Consider the following 8,030-nt stretch of genomic DNA (forward strand, 5'->3'; position numbering starts at 1 on the left):
CGCTTAACCGACTGAGCAACCCAGGCACCCCTAGACTTTATTTTTAGAGCAGTTTTAGGTTCTTAGCAAAATTGAGCAGAAAGTACAGAGAGTTCCCACATACTTCCTCCTCCAACACATGCATAGTCTCCCCCACTGTCGACATCACAAACTGGAAGGGTAAATTTGTTGCCATCAAAGTCCATAGTTTACATGAGGGTTCACGCTTGGCGTTGTACATTCTCTGAGTGTTGACAAATGTATATTGGCACATACCCACCATTTATAGTATCGTACAAAATAGTTTCACTGCCCTAAAAATCTTCTGTATGCTACCTATTTATCCCTCCCTCCCACCCCTGGCAACAACTGATCCTTTCATTTTCTCCATAGTTTAGCCATTTCCAGAATGTCATATAGCCGGAATCATACAGTATGTTGTCTTTTCAAATTGGCTTCTTTCACTTAGTAATATGCATTTAAGGTTCTTCCATATTTTTTCATGGCTTGATAGCCCATTTCTTTTTGGTACTGAATAAATTCCACTGTCAAAATGTACCACAGTTGATTTATGCATTTACCTACTGAAGGACATCTTGGTTACTTCCAGGTTTCGGCAATTAAGACTAAAACTGCTATAAACATCTGTGTGCAAGTTTTGTGTGGACTTAAGTTTCAGCTCATTTGGGTAAATTTGAAGGAGCACAATGGCTGGATCATATGGTAAGAGTATATTCAGTTTTGTTAGAAACAACTAAATTGTCTCCCAAAGTGGCTGTACCATTTTGCATTCTTAAAAGCAATAATGAGAGTTCCTGTTGCTCCACGTCCCTCTCAACATTCTCTGTGGGCAGTGCTTTGGAGTTTGGCCATTTTAATGGTATGTAGTGATATCTCATTTATTTTTTTATTTTTTTATTTTAGAGACAGAGAGAGAGAGTGGGGTGGGGGAAGGGCAGAAGGAGAGGGAGAGAGAATCTCAAGCAGACACTCTGCCGAACGCAGAGCTTGATCTCACGATCCTGAGATCATGACCTGAACTGAAACCAAGAGGCAGATGTTTAACCAACTGAGCCATCCAGGTGCCCCATGATATCTTGTTTTAATTTGTAATTCCCTAATGACATATGATGTCAGCATCTTTTCATATGCTTATCTGCCATCTGTATATCTTATTTTTTTTTCCTTTGAAAAAATGTTATGGGACTGGATAGAGACAGGCATTTATTTGCCAGAAAGGATGATCCCATCATACTTCTACTGGAATCAACACAGAGCCTTCTCTTTGCTAATTCTGTTTGGTCCCAATACATCCCGTCCTGTGCTTGTCGTCAGCAGTGTTGAAACCCGGCCTACTCAGCACCATGTAGGGATAAAGGCCGCGGATACCAAAGCTTAGGTCATACTTGATTCCCAAATCAATGTGTTCTTGGATCCCAAAACCAAAGTTTCCAGCATCTGAGAAGTTATTTTTCTTAACTCATTCACTCATGCCTTTAGACCTTCCTCTTGAATTTCTTCTGTGTTGGCCACATGGACTGTGCAATCTTTTCATTTCTCCTGATGCCCAAGGTTCTGAAGGTATATCTAGCTTTGGAGAACACAGGGGTTTGGCCTGTGCGCTGCTCCAGCACCTTGGTCACCAGGATCAGTCTGTCTCTACTCTCTCAACACAGGCATTGTGGCAGTTTGTGGATGCAAAGTTCCCACATGGGATTCTCTTTTTTCATCCTGATCTTGTGCCATGATGGAGAATGGGGAAAATATCTGTATATCTTCTCTGGTGATGCAGTCTGCTCAGGACTTTTGCCCATTTTTAAAATCAAGTTGTTTGTTTTTCTTGTTGTTGAAATTTAAAGGTTCTATGTACATTTTGGATAATAGAGTTTTTTTTTTTTTAATCAAATTTGTCTTTTGCAAACATTTTCTCCTAGTCTGCGCATGTCTTCTCATTCTCTTCACAGCATCTTCCACAGAAGCATTATCCATTTTTTCATTCAAGAAATAGCCTATTTGGGACACCTGGGTGGCTCAGTCAGTTAAGCATCTGCCTTCGGCTCAGGTCATGATCCCAGGGTCCTGGGATCGAGTCCCGTGTCGGGCTCCCAGCTCAGCGGGGAGCCTGCTTCTCCCTCTCCCTCTGCTGCTCCCCCTGTTTGTGCTCTCTCTCTCTCCCCCCACCCGACAAATAAATAAATAAAATCTTTAGAAAAAAAAAAACAAGAAATAGCCTATTCAACTGAGGGGACAACTCAGTAGACAAGAAGATCCCTGCCTTCATGAAGCTTACACTTTAACAGAGAAAATGAGAAAGAGATAAAGGAATAAACATATAACAGGCATTTAGGTGGAGATAGCTGCTGGGAAGAAAATGTAAACAGAGTACCGAATTAGACACTGACTGTAGGGACCTTGTGGGGCCAAAAGTAGAATAGACCCTGGTGGGAGTAAGGGGAGGGGTGGGGAAACCAGTTAGTAGTCTTTGGAGTCATACAAGCAAGAGATGCTGTGGGCACGAACTGGGATGGAAGCTGTGGAGGTGATGAGAAGTGTCCAGATTTTGGACACTTGTTCAAAGTGGAGCTGACAGAACTCGCTCAGGGATTGGGTGTAAGAGAAATAAATGATGCAGGGATGAAAGCTAGGTTGGGGCCGAAGCAACAAAGTGAATGGTGGTAAAGCTGGAGGGGAGTGGGAAAGGAATGGGTTAGGAGGGGACCAGGCTGTGGCAGGGGAAAATCCAGTGAAAATTCAGGTGGAGATGCCCAAGTAGGCCATCATGACTCAACTCGAAAGGTTAGGGTTGGAGCTTACAAACTTGGGGGTCTTCACCATAGAATAGTGTCCTGGATATCTTTGTAGGCCTTCCAAATTCTCTCTCCTTGCCTCTCCACCCTTCTCTCTGCCTCCGTACCGACTAACCAGTATGGATTAAGTGGATGGACTCCAACCTTCTGGTTTCTGGCTGGATTCAGACCAGAAGGGAGGAGAGTAAGACGGGATACTTTATTCCCCCCAGCTCCCTCCCTACACTGCCCCCTTAGTTGCCTGAGTCCCTCCATGAAAATTCATGGCCCCTGTCAGGCAGGTCTGCACACAGCTATCTCTCTCCAGATGCAATAACTGCTTCCCCGCTTCACCCCTGTAGGACCATGGTTGGGGACAGCTCCTCCCCTCACTAGCTTCAGAGTACTGATATCCTTACACTTTTATAAACAGTCCTTTATTGGACCCTGCTTGAATTACCTTAATTTGAGTGCCATCTGTTTCCTGTTGGTGCCTTGACTGACTTTAAAACCAGAGATTGAATGAGATCACTTAGGGAGTAAGAGATAGAAAAGAGACTTGAGGACTGACTCTTATATAGAGTCTGGAAAGAGGTGAGTTCCAAAAGGGGGAGGTCGGTGACACGGTAAGAAAATCAGGAACATGTGGTGGCTCAGTGAAGATGGATTCGAGAAAGAGTCCTTCCAAAGTGGCCCAGGCCACCATTTCCCTAGGACTCCTAGAATCTCTTATTGCCCTCACTTATCATTCCTGACTCCTTTTTGCCTCTTGGGTGTCTTGAAATTGCTTTGTAATTTGACTTCTGATATCCCCAGATCAACCCATTTGTTGCATGTATCTCAGGCCTAAGGGAGATGGTTTGAGTTCTCCTGGGAGGCTCTCAGCTGCGCAAATCTACAGATGCATTAGGTTTGGAGGGAGAGGAACTGCCAAGGAGTTCACACACAAGGGCACACACAATTATTCTATACACATCTCAGGTACTATGCTGTGAATATGGCCAAGGCAGAAGCGATTTCATATTGACCACTGATGTTGAGTACCTAACCTAACATTCAATACATGGTGGCAGCTTGATAGATTTTTTTTAGATGAATAAATGCTTTTTTAAAAAACGGCTTACTGTGATATAGTAAGCTTTTGGTGCATGAAACCCCCTTATAGACTTCACAACAAATTCCTTGATTTGCTCTATTATAATATGGCCCCGATTATGCTTTTGTATATCCCATAATGCCTGGGTGTGAATGTTCTTTTATTTTTTTAAGCAGAATTGTATTGAGAAGATGACAACATAAACCCTGCAGAAATGAAGGCTATGGATTTTGGTCAATTGGGCTCTAGGGCCATCAGATAAATATATTAGTACTGTACTTCTAACAACCATCCTCTTTGATTAAAGTGTGAAACTGCTCATCACTAATATCTTTTGCCATTCCCAGAAAGCACGCTTCCTGTAATTGGCAAGTTTCTGTAAAGACTGTTTGCTATTTGTAGCCTCTGTGTTAATGTGCTTGACTGATTTCCTCAACTCTCTTTATCCTATCCTGATTCAGGATAGGTGAAAAACATCTCCCTCTTCTACAAAGTGGAGTTTGAATCCCGGCTGTGCCAATTTCACAAACTGTAACTTTGTGTAAGATTTTAACCGCTTTGAGTCTTAGTTTCTTTATCTGTAAAATGAAATTAATAGCATAGTTGATCCTCATTATTTATAGATCCCATATTTGCAAATTCATCTACTTGCTAGAATTTGTTTGTAATCCCCGAATGAATACTCACAGCACTTTCCCAGTCATTCGTGAACCTGCGCGGTGCAATGAACAATTTGAGTCACCTGACGGGCATGTTCTCAGCTGAGTTTAAACATGGTGATACTTTGCCTTCTTGCTTCAGCCCATGCTGTAAACAAGTAATCTTTAGGTCTATTTTGGGCTACGGTTTTGCATTTTTGTGATTTTTCTTGGTGATTTTGCCATTTAAGATGGCCCCCAAGCACAGTGGTGAAGTGCTGCCTAGTGTTCCCAAGCACGAGAAGCTACAATGTGCCCTACAGAAACAGACCCATGCATTGCCTGAGCGGTGTTCAGGCATGTGTTATAGTGCTGTTGGCTGTGAGTTCAATGTTAATGAATCAACAATATATATTACATGAAACACCTTTAAACAGAAACACACATAAAAAGATTATATATTAATCGGTTGACGAAGATGTTGTGACCAGAGGCTCGTGGGAACGTAACCCTGTATTTTCTTTAGTAGCAATGGTTCAGTATTAACTAATTCAGTGTTTGCAAAGACTTCATGAAAGATAGCTAGGATTAGGATGGGGGCCCACCTTAGGGACCTCACTTTAACTTAAGTACTGTTTTCTTTATTTAGTTAGTTATTTTGGGGGGGATAGAAGTTTATTGAATACACCGCAAGGGAGTGGTAGGTAGGATGGCAGAGGTGGGGCTGTCCGCTAATTACCTCTTTATAGAACTTATCCCCAGGGGCGCCTCGGTGGCTCAGTTGGTTAAGCGTCTGCCTTCGGCTCAGATCATGATCCCAGGGTCCTGGGATCGAACCCCACATTGGCCTCCCTGCTCAGCGGGAAGCCTGCTTCTCCCTCTCCCTCGGCCCTTCTCCCCTGCGCATGCTCTGTCTCTGTCTCTGTCTCTCTCTCTAATAAATAAATAAATAAAATAAAAAAGAACTTATCTCCAAATACAGTTACATTCTGAGGTACCAGGGATTAGGACTTCAACATATAAATTTGGGGGGAACCCAGTTCAACCCATAACACAGCCTATCCATCCATCACCTGGTTCTGTGGCCAGCCAAACTGGCCACACAGCATTCCCTGAAGTTTCCTTGCCCCTGGGCTTTGCTCACAAAATGACATCCTCACAGCATCCCCTATCTCTGCCTAGTTAAGTGAAATCTATCTTTTAAAAACCAGCATATTGGTGAGTACTCATCAAAGAGGTAATTAAGTGAAAATGAGGTCTTTAAGGTGGGCCCTAATCCAATATGATTAATGTCCTTACAAGAAGAGGAAGTTTGGACACAGATACATATACACACAGAGATAGAAGATGGCCATCTACAAACCAAGGGGAGAGGCCTCAGAAGAAACCGACCCTGTTGAATCCTTGATCTTAAACTTCCCAGCCTCCAGAACTACAAGAAATAAATCTCTGTTGTTTATAAGCTACCCAGTTTACGGTATTTTTGTTTTAGCAGCCCAAATGGTCTAAGACACCAGGCCAGTGAGTTTGGATTGGATCCTGTAGTTAGTGTGAGCAACTAAACTTTTTAAAGAGGGGTACTGTGATCCTTGCTGCCCTTCAGGAAAGGAACTGGAAGCATCTTTTGAAGAGAATGAGCTAAAAGGAAGACAGGTGGGAGGCTGGGAAGATTATTGCTGCTGTGGCTGATTCTTCCAGGTTTATGTATTTGTATTTGAGCCTTATATCATGTTGCATATTTTTAGCTGTGATACAAAAGGATGGTAGTGGAACAAGAAGATCAAAGAGTCTGGGACAAGGCTGGGGGAACGCTCTAAGAAAACAGTGATGTTGCATGAGTTCTGGAAACCTTTCACAATAGCATGTTCAACATTTGCAGTGGATCCATGAGTACTACAAAAGAATTTTACAGCAATGTTCACTGAGCATAAGATGTACTGTTTCCAAGTGTGCCAAGGATGTCATCGGGGATAGGAAATACTGAGACTCAACTCGTGACTGACAGATCTCTAGCAGGCATTCAGCTGAGAGACCTGAACTGATGTATGCACCTGGACAAGAAGTAGCAACCTAAAACTTACTTTAATGTGTATTTTTCTACATCATTTTGTTTCTGGCCTTCTGGAGTCTGATCACGTAAGGGAAACTGAGGCAATGATTGCATGAGTATAAAAACCAGGTAATAAAAGTCAGAACTAGTCACTGTGTTTGTAGTAAGGAGGGTATAATTTGGAGAGGCACTGTAAGGTGATACGGACAGGACAGAGCAACTAACTGGACCTGAGGGTACCAAGCAGAGTCCCTGGGATGGCCTGGAATAACTCAGAGCTTGAATTTTGGAAAAGCAGAATAATTTCACTTTTGGACATGTCAAGTTTGAAGAACATTCCCACCTGGGACATGTGAATGCAAACATCTAGCAGGCCAATATGTATCTATGGAATACATAGATTTGAGAGCTATTTGGCAGATACAGCCAAAGATATCAGGGATCTGTACTGCAAGAAAAGAAAGGTAGAGGCTATGAATAGCTGTTCCCAGGCTGCAGTACAAGGAAGAGGAGGCATGGGAGTGGTCAAATGTATCAGAGGAAAGCCACGACACAAAAGCCACCGGCGGAGGAATGAGTGATGTGGTTATCTTGGAAAGAGATGGATAGATGAAAATACATAGGAATGGGGTTAAAGTGGAGGAAGCTCAAGATAGATGAATTTGATTTCTCCAACTCACCTTGGAGAGTGAGAAAGGAATTAAGGAGAGTAGAAAGTGTTTGGTAAATAAGCACCATGAGGAATGTAATAGGGAGTAAATAAAGCTGAACAAAAGACTGCTGAGCGCAGTGAGAATTCAGTAGATATTCTGTAGCATAAAAATGGAAGGAAAAATTCTACAGTTTCCTGATGTTTCCATTAATGCTTCAAGCTATTTCAGTCAGCACTTTTTCAGTTGCAATTGACGGAAATCCCAACTCAAACTAGAGTAGAGTCTAAAGGTAATCGATTGGCTTAAATAACAGGAAAGTCCAAAGAAAGTCTAAAGATTCTTAAGACATAGCTAAATCAAACAATTGTCATCAAAAGTATGTTTCTCTCCATTGTTTGGCTCTGCTTTCCTAGATAGCCACTGACAGCGCCAAAGGACATAGTCTACCTGCTTTAGTAAGCCCACACAAAAAGAGCCCTTCTTTCCCAATTTTTCCAGCCAAATCCTAGTATAGACTATAATTGGCCCAGTTTGGGTAAGGTGCCCCACGTTGGACTAATCACTGGGGCCAAGGGGCTGGGACAGTTTGATTGCCTGAATCTTGATCATAAACTCACCCCTAAAGTCATGAATCACATGGGCCCAAAGTGGGTTTTCAGAGGAATGCCAGTCAGGCAAAACAACCAGGTGCATCACAGACTGAGAACAGCACTGAGAAAATAGATGGTAGGGCTGGTTTCTTTCAGGATAGGTTAGGTTATGCTATAATAACAAACAAACCTGTAATCTCAAAGGCTTAAAACAACAGGGATTTATTTCTCCTGTTGC

The 8,030-nt window shown here is 42.5% G+C and overlaps 1 pseudogene; it reads right to left on the reverse strand.

Annotated features, from left to right (window-relative positions):
• Window positions 1-1,203: 1,203 nt before the first annotated feature.
• LOC102734317 (large ribosomal subunit protein uL5 pseudogene) lies at window positions 1,204-1,725 on the reverse strand (annotated as a pseudogene).
• Window positions 1,726-8,030: the final 6,305 nt, after the last annotated feature.

Source organism: Leptonychotes weddellii, chromosome 1 (assembly GCF_054177405.1).
Source record: "Leptonychotes weddellii isolate Sample4059 chromosome 1, ASM5417740v2, whole genome shotgun sequence".
NCBI lineage: Eukaryota > Metazoa > Chordata > Mammalia > Carnivora > Phocidae > Leptonychotes > Leptonychotes weddellii.